At 43.9% G+C, this 14,797-nt stretch overlaps 1 pseudogene; it reads right to left on the bottom strand.

The window, feature by feature from the left end:
* Positions 1-3,452: 3,452 nt before the first annotated feature.
* On the bottom strand, positions 3,453-11,325 carry LOC136620084 (DNA polymerase alpha catalytic subunit-like; annotated as a pseudogene).
* Positions 11,326-14,797: the final 3,472 nt, after the last annotated feature.

Here is a 14,797-nt window from a genome sequence, read left to right as displayed (position 1 = left end):
TGATAAACTACTATCAACTGTAACTCTCAATCAACCTGTAATTAACCAGATTCGAAGATTATCTTCTTTATCACATACGTATTCGTGGCAACCTGTATTTAGGGGGTACCTACATAGTATAGCTTATTACAAGACTATACTTGTGGTATTGTTGTGTTGTTAAATCAGTTATGTGGACCGGCATTGGTTAGGCTGTCATTTTCTGGGTGGGTCCCCTTAAGGATAGGAAGCATATGGGGAGGGGGTTCTAAATCACCCCGCAAGACATCGACGAGGGGAATCGGTGGAGGAGGAGGATGGGGGGGGGGGGTTAAAACAGGTGAATCTCGCCGGGGCCGTAGAAAGGGAAGGTTTGTCATCTTCTCCTGGGAATCGTAGATTACTTGTCTGCCACAGATAAAGAAAGTCTCGGTTCTGTGCCATTTGGCTAGAGTGTTCTTGTGGCGTGTTTAGAGGATAGTCACTAGTGTGCAGTTAGGAACTGTAAGGGAAATGTTCATCTTTGTGTATTGGTCTCTGCACCTAGAGAGGGGAAAATAAATGGTTATGTATACATTACGGCCCTTCTGGTCGTCGTCTGGTGTTCAGCCAATTTCCTGCTTCCGTTGGTGTGGAGAAGAAGCGGGCACGGTCCCCGTCGATCACCCGCAGTCGAGCCGGATACACCATCGAGTACGGGAGCTGCAGATCTCTTAGTTGCTTTTTGACTCCGAAGAATGTTGCTCGCTGCTTTTGGAGATCAGCTGAGAAATCCGGAAAAATGGACACTGTGGCGTTGTCATGTCGCAGGGGCCCTCCCTTTCTGGCAGCTTGTAGGATTATATCCCTGTCACGGGAGTTGAGCAGCTTTGCTAGTAGGGGTCTGGGTGGGGCTCCTGGTATTGGTGGCTTCATGGGCACTCGATGCGCACGTTCAATAACAAAGACTTGCGATAGTCCAGCATTGGGAAAGAGTTCTCGAAGCCAGCGTTCTATAAATTCTTCAGGTCTTTGCCCCTCGGCCCGCTCTGGTAGCCCCACTATGCGCAAATTATTTCTTCGCGACCGATTTTCCAGATCGTCTGCTTTTTGTCTCCAGTATTCAGCTTTCTGCGTAAGATCTCGTATTGCATCTGTCATTGGGGCGACAGTATCATCTAGGGTAGATATTCTGTTCTCTGTGCTGGCAACACGTTCTCTTAGGTTTTGGAGATCTTGTCTCAGCAGACTCACATCCACTTTAACTTCATCAATTTTGCTGGTGAGCGTGGCTGTAGATGTTTGTATTGCGGTCAGAAGCTGTTCAGACAGTTGTTGCAGCGTTTGCACAGTTCCCTCAGTTGGATCTGGGTTGGTATGCTTTGTTGCTGCAACTCCCGCCGCAGCGGGCGCAGCGGGTTCAGGGCTGGGCTCCTTCCGGGTTTCTCCTCTTGCGAAGACTTTAAGTTTGTCTGCAGATGAGCTTTGTCTAGTGGGGCCCATGTCGCGGTTGTTTGGTTTTCCGTTATAGAAATTGAATGTTCTATAGGGGTCTGCTGCTGCCCCTGTTTTGCCCCTTCTCCTGGTTCTCCGAATTGTATGGTGTTTAGTCCTCTTGTAAGTGGAGGGGGGGGGGGGGGGAGGGCCTCCCTCTATGTCCCCTTAAATGTGTCTTCTCGCTGCTTGCTTGCTAGCTGCGCTTGTTCGCTTGATGGTCACTTCGCTGCGGGTCTGAGGTCGTTGTGCGCTACGCTGCCTGTGCCTTCTGTGTAATTCTAATGTCTCTGTCCTCTTCCCTTTCCCTGCAGCGGTGCTATATTGGGCCCGGGGGTAGCTTTCGGCCCTGTTTTAAGGGCCTTTCTGTTCCGGCGCCACACGCAAGATGGCCGCCGCAGCCGCGTTTTCGCGGTCTTTTCCCGCCAGCAGCTTTTCCTATGTCCACCTCTCGGTTATACCTTCCGGATCTCGACCTTCTCTTCCCCCTCTCCGCACAACTCCCTACCGCGCCCGGGAGCAGTGCACTCTGGTGTTCAGGGCCCTGCACCTCCGCCTCTGCCCTTCACAAGATGGCCGCCGGAGTCGCTGCCTCTCGGACTTTTCTCCCGCCGGCGGTGCCCGCTATGTCGGTGTCACAGACGTCCCTCCGGGGGGTCTATCCGCCTCCTCTCTCCTCCCTCTCGGAGCAAAGTCTGGCTCGGAGTCCCCGCCGCTCACCGGTGTCCTCCGCAGTACGTCCGCGGCGGCTATGGGTCTCCGCTCTCCCCGCCGCCGGTACCTCAGCTGCGGCCGTCCGGGAGCGCCGTCAGGGGCTCTATCCTCTCCTCCCTCCGCCGGTGCTATTCTGGGTCAGGGGACCCTCAGGATGTCTTCAGGATTAGGGTTTTTTTGCCGGTATGTGGAGGAGCGCTCCTCACATGCGGCCGGTCAGATTAGCTGCTTGGCCACGCCTCCTAATTTGTTTATTGCTATTAGGAGAGGTTACAGTAAACAGTGTGGCCCGTCATTTTTCAGAAGTGCATAATTGTCAGACCAAATATTTAATTGTGACCCCATTAGAACAAATCCCGATAAAATCAGTTAATTAAGAAGAAAGGCGAGGTATTGGATTTATAGACTTCAGACTTGGGTTTGAATGAAATACTAGAAAAAATATAAGGGTAAATGAGATGACCTTTACCACCACCCCCCCACTCCTCCCTCTTTTTTTCTTTACATATAATATATTTTAAAATGATTCTAAATTAATCTCTTATGGTAATTTATTATATTATAGCCATATGATAGGTTTTATAAAATTTTGTGATTACTTGATAATTAACTGATAAATTATTGTCTTATGATCGTCATAATATTAATTTGTTTATTAATTTATTATAATTTAGTCAATGTATTTAATATAGTAATTTTCATATATATGTTTATATTTATGTATAATAGTAGCTTTTTTAAAACCATATAGAGAATTAATAGAATGATGGGTACAAGAGTTTTATATTAATGGAATAATGGGTATAAAAATTATGTCATTTAATTACAAAAGGTTAAATATAATTGGAGGATTCTCCGAGCAAACATCCCGTTATAATAGAATGAATGAGACAAATAGTGAAAGGTGGATTCTCCTATTATAGTGAGTAGAGACATTTATGAATAGAGTTGTAGTTAAGAGTGTTCACTGAGAAAGATAGTGATGTTAGAAGTCACATGGTGAGGAAGTGACGTGATCACGTGACACCAAGATGGCCACGGCCCTGGCATCCATCGGGGGGGAAAATAAGTGGCTATGACTTTATTGTCTATATATATATGTAGAGTGTATGAAGTGTATTACATGCTTGAAAAGGGCAACATCTATGTATTTGCCGAAACGCGTTGCATAATAAATATTTTAATAATACGGACTAAAGAGTCTATAAAACCCCTTTTCTATTTTGATAAGCACAGACCAAGTAGATTGGCTAGCAGGAAGTACCACACCCAGCCAGCTCAATTAATTAACCCTGTAAGGGCTGTGCTGCTAGGAAGCTTAGAACTACAGATCCCAGCAGCACACGTAACAAACAGCCTTTTTTATTTTTATTTTGATCTACATTCATATCATCATCAACCACAACCGACTGACTTTTTTTGAAAGATGGCTTATCAGGTACTAAGAAGTCATTTCATAGAAAGCATGAAGCAGAAGTAGTGCCTCAACAAACAATCAGTCCCCCATGGTTTCTTTTTTAGGGGCACGTCCAAAAATAAAACAAATTTTAACCAGCAACCCCAAAACAGTACCAATAAAAAAGAAAAAAACGACCAATATAACCATAACACCGCCCATAACGAGATCCAAAATAAGCCAGTACCTTATACCTTTAGTACAGAAAACACCAACCAACCAACAAAAAAAACACAGGAGAGGAAAAAGAGGGGGTAAAAGAACCAATAAAAAACAAAAGGATAACATCGATCAAAATAAGGAAATAGATAGAACTACAGCACAAATGCACGGTATTTGTAATTTATCCAGCCATATATTAGTTAAAAAAGAATTAGATCTATTATCTAAAGGATTATCATTTTGTCCATCATCTAAATCTAATTTATTCGATTTATTGATTTAAATAACTATGTACGTAAAATAACTCTAAACAAATATTATATTATGCACGAAAAAGATAATCTTAAAGAATTAACAGTAGAATTTGATATCAATGAACCGATTGGCTCAGATCTTAAATCAAAAAGCAAATTTTATCCAATTGATATTAGAGGTCCTTTTATAGAATTGTTTTATAACAATATTTTAAAAGATTCGACAGAGATGTGTTACAAAAATAAAAGTATAAAAAAACTTACATCTCCCCAAAATTTAACCCTATCGGAAAGAAATATTTTAAATAATTTTAGGGATAATGATAAATTAATAATTAAACGAGCAGATAAAGGGGGTGGGATTATCCTTATGGACTATAGTCGATATGATAGAGTAAACCTAGAAATGCTAAATAATAAAACTAACTATAAAATCATTCCAAGTGACCCAACTGAAGAGATTACTAGACAATTAAAAAATTTTATTAATGAAACTATTGAATTAAAGGGACTAAACAAAAAAGAGGGTAGTTACATTACATCTATAGAACCTAAAATACCATTTATGTATCACCTCCCTAAAATCCACAAAGATCAATCTGACCCCCCTGGCCGCCCTATTATTGCCGGAATAGATTCAGTCACCAGTAGATTAGCCGAACACGTAGACAGGATCTTGCAAAAATACGTTTTAACATTACCAGCTTATCTTAAAGATACAGGTCATTTATTGGAGCTTTTAAATAATTTTAAATGGGAAAGTAATTATTTTTTATGTACCCTAGATGTTGAAGCTCTATATATGAGCATCCCCCATGACCTTGGAATTGTAGCCATACAAGCATTTCTAAATGAAGATATGCTGATGCCCCCTAACCAAAAAAATTTTATATCGAAAGCTATAGATTTCATCTTAAAAAGTAATTTTTTTATATAAAAAAACATTTTATCTACAGATTCATGGCACGGCCATGGGATGTAAATTCGCCCCGGCTTTCGCAAATTTGTATATGGGCCATTTTGAACAATTCCTTTTATCACACGAACATTTAGCTTTTTACAAACGTTTTATTGACATTTTAATAATCTGGAAGGGCCCTCTTAATAGTCTTATAGAATTTATAGAAATTTTAAATAATAATACTAATAATTTAAAGTTCTCTAGTAATATTAGCCAAGAAAAAATAACATTTTTAGATCTAGAATTAATTCCAATTGACAATAAAATTACCACTAAAACGTACTTTAAAAAGGTTGACAAAAATTCATACCTAGATTACAGAAGTTGCCATGCCAAACATTGGCTTAATAATATTCCTTACGGCCAACTGAAAAGAATCCGGAGAAACTGTACCTTAAATAGTGATTATGAAGATCAGGCAGCCTTAATAAAAAATAGATTTAGAGAAAAACATTTCCCTGAAAAAATCCTTGAAAACGCATATAACAAAATAGCTAATGAAACAAATCCAGTTAAAAATAAAAAACTAACAAAAAAGACGAATATAAGTTCTAAAAATGCACCTTTTATAACCAAATTCAGAAGACCATCCAAAATATCATATCTCCATCTAATCCGGATAAAAAACGCATTCAACATAAATGTAATAAAATAGCGGGAGTATATAAATGTAGACACACTAAATGTAAATGTTGCCAAGTTATCACTAACAAAAGAACGGAAATTAAGTATGACGAGAGCGATAACAGTAAAAAATTTCCCATTAGTCAATATTTGTCTTGTGATACAACTAAAGTGATCTACTTAATCGAATGTCCGTGCAACCTAAAATATATTGGTCGTACTAAAAATAAATTAAAAATGAGAATCAATAATCATAGATTAAACATTAAAAATAATTTACGTACCCACAGCATATCGAGGCACTTCAACGATGTCCACATTGCCGATTCTTCAAAAATGTCCGTCACCCCATTGGAATCTATAGAAGCAGATTCAGTTGGCGAACTGAGGAGACGCGAGATGTTCTGGATTCACAGACTCAATACGCTAGGCCCATATGGTTTAAACGAGGTATTAGAAAAAATATAAAAAATATGAAATTTAATATAGTAAATGAACGTAAAGAAAAATTGTTGAATAGCTACCTGTGGGGATAATGAACTTTATATGTGTATATATATGTGATTTAGTGATAATGTATGGACAGAGGAGCATTGCACTTAGCCAGCGACCATTGCTGCAATAGCCAGCGGACAGCGGGTGTGCACAGAGTTTGTATGAAGGTTGCTGTTTTCCTGCAACCCAAATAAAGTTTTACTGAAGACCGTGGAGCGCAGACTGAAGCGTTCCAGGTGTCTTACCTGTATGACGTGGGATCTACCTGGGAGGCATGCACCACGCCCCCGCTAATTACGGAACTGCAATGCACAGCGTTGTAGTCAAACCTGAAGATATGTGAGTGCCTATTTATATGTGTTACTTATTGTTAAATGTATAGAGCTTGAAAAAGGTAGTTTATCTACCGAAACGCGTTGCTCAAGAATAATAAAGAAGGACATTGTTTTCCTATACTGAAGCTTTGTATTCCCTTGGAGCGCGGATAGTTTATTTTACCTACTATGAAGCAGAAGGTATTCATTTGGTTCAGAACGAACCCCCATCAGGGTCCTTGACAAACGTTCCTGCTATATTGGTGATCTGTAAGGCCAAGGGAAGGACGTTAAACTCGCACATGATCTGCAGTATGGACCTGGCATCTATGAGAGTGTTCTCAAATAGGAAGAGAAGTTGTGAGGAATCACCGTATGCATGACGAATGTGTTCTGAAGGAATCATAATGCCTTCATTTATCAGTATATGATGGACTAGTTCAGACAAGTGGTAGCTTTTACAGAGAATTAACTCCTTTGCAGAGATCTCAATATCACAAATTATTCGACCGCATGGTGAATTTCTTTCAGCAAAGCCGCTGCGACTCCCTAGTTTTGGCATAGTTGATCGCCTAAGTCGACCAATTTTTGACCGAAACGGAACCTTACATAAATTAATCATTTGAAGCAGAAGTTCAATATAAAAACCAGATATATTATGACCCACAACAACATCTGGATCAAGTTTCTGTATTTTTGCTAGGAAAAAACCCAGAAGAGTCCTTTCAGTTAGGAAAGAATTTAAATGTTGAGATTGCCCTTTCAGAGCTTCTTTATGGTCATATGGGAAAATGCAGTCACTAGGCTTAGTAAGGATACAGAAATGAGTTTGGAAGGGAGGCTGTGGAGGTGCCTTGTCCAGGGGGGATAGGGGTGAACTAGAGCAGCCAATGCAACAATCTCACTTTGATGAGTCTTTGGGTTCTGAACAGTCTTCATACTGAGAGACGGGACAACAATAGCAGGTGGTGGCATATGTTGAACATTCCCCAGATCAGGCTTAGCCACCATTGCTTCAACTTTGCACCAGCTTATAGGCTGGCTGTTCAGCTGTGGGCTCTTTATCTCTAGTCAGCTGGGCCCTTTTATTTTCTGACTAAGCAAGAAAAGCTCCAAGCTTGATGTATTTGGTCCCAAGACGTGATAATGTTTCTCCCTTTGGGTCCTGAGGAAGTTGGGGCAAGTCTGCGGAATATCGAACCTCAAGATACTTTGAGCTAGCAGGGACATCGGGAATCTCAAAAGCATAGTTCTTTCCAACTTTCTTGGACTTGAATTTCATGATTTTATATTTGTCTACAATGCCATGAGTGAACTCCTGCTAAACATTCATCATTGTCACAGGAACACAAGTATCTTTTCCAGATGGCAGATGATAAACTGTGCGATCAATGATTTTTATGCTTACACAGCAACTGACATTCAGCAGACTCTATCCAGACTTACCTAAATAAGTACACAACACCGGGCTGATTGTATTGGTCCTCATAAGCATCCAGCCAATAAAATCTGAAAACCTGATCACCATCTTCACCAGTTACCAAAGGAAGGAGACTGGAATCTACTTGAACTTCATTTACAACAGACACTTTCTCATCCGGTATTTGATCCCAGCAGGACTCCCCATAAAATGTTGAACCAATGAGGTTTTTCATCCATTTCTTCTTTCACCTCCTGTTTGATATCTGCTTCCATCTTAACAGCTGTTCTTAGGCCAGCTTTCATGTCCGAATGATCCTCCTCCACGGGCGTGTCAAAATCTTTGTAGTCAAACTCAATCATCTCTTTGACATCATCTTCTAAAGTTTCTTCCAACTTCGTCACCCTTTAATTTTTAGCAACAGTAGCAGTTCTGCTGTCACGGTCTCGCTACAACTCAGTTGTTTTAGTGGCGGTGTAATTAGACGCTTGAGATGGGGCAGAGTCATATTCCTGCTTGGGTAGTGGAAGAGGTAGTTGACAACTGTTGGAGAAGCCTTGGAGGTTAGAGATTTAGTAGGCATAGAAAAAGGGTTAAGAGGTGTCCCTGCAGGTCTCCTCTTCTTCAGTGTGATAACCGGTGGTGGAGTCATCTGTACTGGCTACGATTTCAAATCTTGCAGTAAATCCCCCAACAGATCATCTTTTGACAAGTCTGCAGCTTTATAATAGGTAGTTCTTCCTGGCACTGGCTATAAACATTGATTTGATCAAAACCATATATATCATGACCCACAATAACATCTGGATCAAGTTTGTGGATTTTGCTAGAAAAACCCCCCAGAAGAGTCCTTTCAGTTCGGGTAATGTCAACATTTAAATTCTTTCCTTTCAGAGCTTCTTTATGGTTATATGGAAAAATGCAGTCGCTAGGCTTAGTAAGGACACAGAAATGAGTTGGGAAGGGAAGCTGTGGAGGTGCCTTGTCCAGGGGGGATAGGGGTGAACTAGAGCAGCCAATGCAACAATAATAGGTGCAACGCATCAAAGGTCGTTTCCCTCTCCTGCTTGCACCACTTATACGCGGGTGCAGGCTGTGCGCCCTGTTGCTATAAGCCCCCTGTGTCTGGTAAGTCGGACAAGGCCTTATTTTCCCACCTTGTTTGCCAGGGACAGATAAATGTCTTAGTGATTAATCTCACTAGACATTGTAGTTTTTTTTTTATATAAAATATTAATTCTACACAGGGCATTTTTTTAGCTAAACTTTTGGGCATAGCAGAATAACGCCCCTCATGTTTCTGGATCTTTGCGATGCCAATGTGAAAAAACTATAAGTGCTGTCCCAAGGACTACAAAATACCTTTAATAAAATACACTTTCTCTACATCTCCCTCACGCATGTCAGTTGGTGACAAGTCTATACAATGCATTAAACCCTAAATTAACACTGTAATGCCACCCCCCTCCCCTCTGGCCCCCACAAAAATTGCCCAATGTAACTTGACAACCAAAAAGATTGCCCAATACCTTTTGAAGGCCGTGCAACGAGACTGGACGCTCAGCTGTTCTGCGGGTTTGGTTACTTGGTTAAATGTCGTTAAAATATTTTTAAATGAAAAACAGACATTGTACATAACCAAAAGAGCACGTGCCTTTAAGGGGTGGGACAGAAGTAGTGCTGGGGTACTACAGTGCTACATCTAGTCAAAAGGGGAAAAAACACTATTGTTTCTTTAGTGCTGGCGTCTCTTCTCCTCAGCGCAGGGGCCGGAGTGGGCATTTGCAGCTATCCAGGAGTGCACCGCTCTCTAGCTGCATAGTGCGGTGGATGGGCTCCTGGAGCGCCTCTCTGGCCTCTACAGTTGGATGGTGCAGCCCTTCGGAAATCCTGTATGAAGATCGCTTCATCGTGCAGATGGTCTCTTCTGTTGCACCACCTGTTGCAGTTCACCATTTTTGAAATGTAGGCTGGAGTTGTGGCTCAGCCCTCCCATTTGATCCAGCTCGTTCCGTTGCCCAGTTGGTTGTTATTTTGTCCGGTATATATATATTTATTTATTTATTTTTGCATTTTACAAGACCTTATTTGCTTACATTATAAAAAGAAAAGGCCAATTTTTTTAAATGTTGAAATGTACTAAAAACTTAGTTTTGTCATGTATTAAAACTGTTGGATCTCAAGTATCAAATCTGTCTCTGAAAAAGTCTCCTTTTTCTCCAAGGTTCAGCTGTCTTTTTACAAATACCTGTTGTCCATTGGTTGCTATGGATAAGAGGGACACACTTTCACTCGTTTAAGTTTCCAAAGTATACAAAACTTATATTTAATCAGAAAACATTTTCCTGGAAAATACATAAAAGCATTAAACTGAACCACATCAATGAGATGTAATGTCTACATATGTAATAACCTCAAACACACATGGAAAGTATTGGAATGGAACTGTCTATTCTACAACTCGATATTTACATAGAACATTTTTTCCACGTTGTCATTTTATTAATTACCGAAAAGCTGAAGTTGTGAATTGCCCAAACATGATCGCTCCTACCAAGCCCTTCAGTAACCTTGAGAGGAAGGGGAAAAAAAAAATCACACTAAACAAGAATCAAAAAATGCCAGAGGAGTCAGTCTTACAAGCAAAGAAATTTGCGTCTGACCCTGAGTTTCCGCAACGGGAGAAGGCTCTACAGGACTCTATCAATCAATAGACTCTTCGAATTAAGGAAGCATAATCTCTCTCAGAGATGTACAGCACTTCCGTGATAAATCGCCTTTTCCCCCAGACAAGAGTCCCATCAGAGATGGAACAAAGCGTGTCAGATTTTGACCTCTCAGATACAGAAGGGCCCAGACATATGAACAATCGTAGATTACCACCATGGGCCACTAGAGGATGTAGGCAGTATCGTGGGAGAGGACGGGCAAGGGGCAACTATTTTTTAAGAGATCGTCGGGAGTTCCCACCTCCACATTAACCCCTAGCAATTTCTCCACCACAGGCGAATTAGTCGACTGACGTAGAAAGAGAAACCAGGCCATCGGACAAAATGCAGATCAATCTGTCCAGTCACAGTCCTAATAAATATGAGATTGGAGTATTTTGAGGGGGCTGTCCTTTGTCCTACATTTACGTCCTGGATCGTCGGAGTATGTACACAGAGAGGTCGCAGGGCGACCTCTCTTCATGCACCGTGGGTGTCAGCTGTTTACTACAGCTGACACCCCTGGGAAATAGCCGATCGCCGTTTGACTATTAACCCTTCGGCTATTAACCCTTTAAGTGCCGCTGTCAATTCTGACAGCGGCATATAAAGCCCTTGAATGCTGCAGGTGTCATGGCTGCCGGGGGCCTTCTGAAAGGCCCCAGGGCTTCCTTGAGAGACTGCCTATCAAGCCATCCCCATGGAACAATGTGCTCCTCCACATTATTGTCTGGCTGACTGCATATCTCCAGGGCTTACCGCCATTGCGCCTGCCCTACGGCAATTGTGCCTGCCTTATGGCGATCGTGCCTATGGCGACCGTGTCTGCTTTGCAGACCTTCAGGTATTGTATTTTTGGCTTTTTCTGTGAATGTCTGTTTTTTCCCTCACCTCTGTGATTTTATGTAATTTATAGTGAGTTAGCGTAGGTACTGACAGAAGCGGTGTGGCTTCGGCACGGCCCGTCAGCCTATGCGTTTTGGCCAAAATGCAGTACCAACACCCACATTTTATTAGTATGCATTAGTACTTTTGTTATGTAGTTTGCTAGTTGGTGGGGGAGCCCAAGATGTCAGCCAGTGTGGCCCACTTTAGAGATACAGGGCAACCCGCTGTTATATCAGCCAGGGTTGATATCCTGTATGGTGGGTCACCATCCATCTGTGGCTGACATCTTTGGTATCGTTCACATGTGCAGGCTATTAGTATATGCAGTCACTCCTCCCCAATCTGGGCTGGGTTGAGTGGGTGACTGCATATTAGCCTGCCAGGAACAAGCTGCTCCTGCACACATTGTCTGGCTGACTGCATATATCCAGGGCTTACGGCCATTGCGCCTGGCTTACGGCCATTGCACCTGCCCTACGGCGATTGTGCCTGCCTTATGGCGATCGTGCCTATGGCGACCGTTTCTGCTTTGCAGACCTTCAGGTATTGTATTTTTGGCTTTTTCTGGGGAAAAAAAATAAAGAACGCCAGAAATGCACTTAATCAGTTACCTTGTCTCCCAGAAAAAACGCAATAAAAAGCGATCAAAAAGTTGTATATATTCCAAAGTAGTAGTAACGGAAACTTATGGACATCCCGCAAAAATTAAGCCCTTGCTGAACTACGTCGACGGAAAAATTAAAAAAGCTATTGCGCGCACAAAGCTATTGCTTTGGGAGTAGGCGGGGGTTATTTAAGAGAGGGGAGGGGGTCAGCGTCATCTTTAGCTGAGGGACATTAGTGAGTGTCACACAGCAAACAACTGTAAGAGACTGTTACCTGGAATACCGGTTGACAGGATCCTGGAGGAGTTGGGAGCAACTGCCAGCGTTCGTGGTCCAGACTGGCTGCAGGAGCAGGTGTCCGGAGTGCTGAACAGGAGTGGCGCAGTAAATATGGCACCAACGGAGGAGCGGAGATTGAGGCGGGCCAGGCCGCCGGCAAGATTTTCTGAGGAGGAATCACTCCGAAGGCTGGGCGGCGGCTCCGGAGTCCCCCCGGGGACCCTCGTGGCAGCGGCGCCCTCCCCAAGCCTCGGGGTAGGGAGTCGAGGCCACGGAGGAATCAGACTAGGCTGCCGGCGGGGGCCCCCGCTCCGGTCGGGGGGCGGGGCCTGCAGCGCTGGGCGGCAGTATGCAGCTTCCTGGCACAGACGTCTCCCCCGGTGATGTGCTGGCTGGGGGAGCGTCTGGCAGCGCGGTCCTGAGGAGGGAGACGGCTGAGAGGGCTAGCAGCGGCGGTGGCAGAGCTGTTGGGAGTGGCAGAACAGCGACCCCTATGGGTGAAGTGCCGGCCCAGGGGAGAGATAGAAAGCAGGCAAGAGGTGCAGTAGGAGCCAAGCAGGGCAGGGGAGCCCAATCACAGCGACAGCAAATTGAAGAATCCGCTGGGAGCAGCACAACCAGGGTGCGGTCCATGGTGTGTGTTCTGCAGCGGGAGCAGAGGACTGGAGCAAGCCGGCAAGCAACAGGGTATGCGGTGCTAGCAGAACAGCGACAGGATGGCGCGGATTCAGAAGAGACAGGGAACGACGCGGAGGTCCCGGTTCCTGGATGCCCGGCTGGTGGAGATACAGCGTTTATGCAGCCCGGTGAGCATAGCTCCATGTATTGTATGTCTGATGATGTGCGTGAGGGTCAGTGGGGTGTTCAGAGTGTGAATGCTGGACAGGGAGCAGTTTCGCAGGGGGAATTTGGGAGTGAGTTAAGGGAGTTATTGGGTAATGTGAGGGATTTGTTGCTGCAGTGTGATAGGGGTGAAAGGTTTCCTTTAGGGTATCTGGTGGCGGCGTGGGTGACGCAGGGATCTAGGAGTGATGCGACAGTAGTTGCCGGACCTTCGGTTGATGTAGGAGTGGGGGAAGTACAGTGTGCCGGCGTGATGGTGGCTGTGCAACAGAAAAAGACGGGGAGTCAGTTCGATTAGATGATAGGGCAAAGGGGGAGGTGTATGTCTGTTTCGAGGGCCCCTTGGGGGCCCATTTGAAAAAAGAGGTACGGGAAAAAATATGGAGGGATGAGTACATTGAAATTTTTTTTTATTGTTACTATTAAAAAAATTCAATGTGGAAAAGGGGAAGCGGACGGAAACTAAAAAAGAGGAAAAGAAGCGTTGGCGGCTAATTCCGCAGACGTTTGCTAATTGGATGCAAGCGTTTGCGATTTTGGCAGGGGTGATAGGCGAAAAGGCGCCGGAAAATTGCTCAGCCCTTTTTTGTTATCTGGATTCAATTGGGGAGGCGTATAGAATGCATGGCGGACAGGCGTGGTTGCGGTATGATGAACAATTTCGTCAACGCAAGGCTGTGCGCCCTACAATTGGGTGGGACCACAAGGATATAGGCTTGTGGTTAAAAGTGATGGCACCGACACGGTATGGGCAGTCCTTTCAAGGGAGCGCGTCTTCCGGCGCAAATGTTGGAGGAAGCTCAGCCGCCGGTAGCGGATCAATGTCTGTTAGGAAAGCAGGGTTTTGCAGGCAGTTCAATGAAGGCCAGTGTAAGTTTAGAGCAAGTTGTCGATTCAAACACAACTGCTCTGTTTGCAGCGCAGCGGGACATGGGGCGTCCAGGTGCTTTAAGCATGGAAAAGGGAAGGCCCCAGGTGCGGATGGGAAAAGGGATGCTCCATTTACTGCGCCTATTTTGAAGCGTTTAGCTCCTTTTTGAAGTGGGTGGTTCAAGATGTGTCCAGTTTGCAGTCAATTCTGCATTATTTAGACGATTTCTTGTGTATTGGCCCTGCACATACGGACGTTTGCAGTTCGCTCTTGGGTATGGTGCAATGGGTGGCCAAAAAATTTGGCATTCCTTTGTCTCCGGAAAAGACAGAGGGACCGGTTACATGTTTGAGTTTTCTCGGTATCTTGATCGATACTGTGAGAATGGAGTGCAGGCTGCCCATGGACAAGCTTGAGGCATTGCGGCAGGATTTGGCGAGAGCAGCTAGCTCCCGACAAATGACCCTGCGGGACCTGCAGTCGTTGTTAGGCAAATTAAATTTTGCTTGTCGAATGCCTATGGGATGGGTTTTTTTGTAGGAAAAGGGCAGGGGCAACGGCGGGTGTGAAGGCAGGCCACCATTTTATTCGGATCTCGGCTGGGATTCGGGCGGATTTGGCAGTATGGGCCTCGTTTTTGAACAAATACAATGGTCGCTCCTTGTTTATAGATCAGGCAGTGAATAATTTTGATTGTGAGTTGTTCACGGATGCTTCTGGGTCGGTTGGTTTTGGAGCCTTTTTTAGGGGA

The sequence above is a fragment of the Eleutherodactylus coqui genome, chromosome 3 (genome assembly GCF_035609145.1).
Source record: "Eleutherodactylus coqui strain aEleCoq1 chromosome 3, aEleCoq1.hap1, whole genome shotgun sequence".
NCBI lineage: Eukaryota > Metazoa > Chordata > Amphibia > Anura > Eleutherodactylidae > Eleutherodactylus > Eleutherodactylus coqui.
This window is presented reverse-complemented; position numbering and strand designations above follow the sequence as displayed.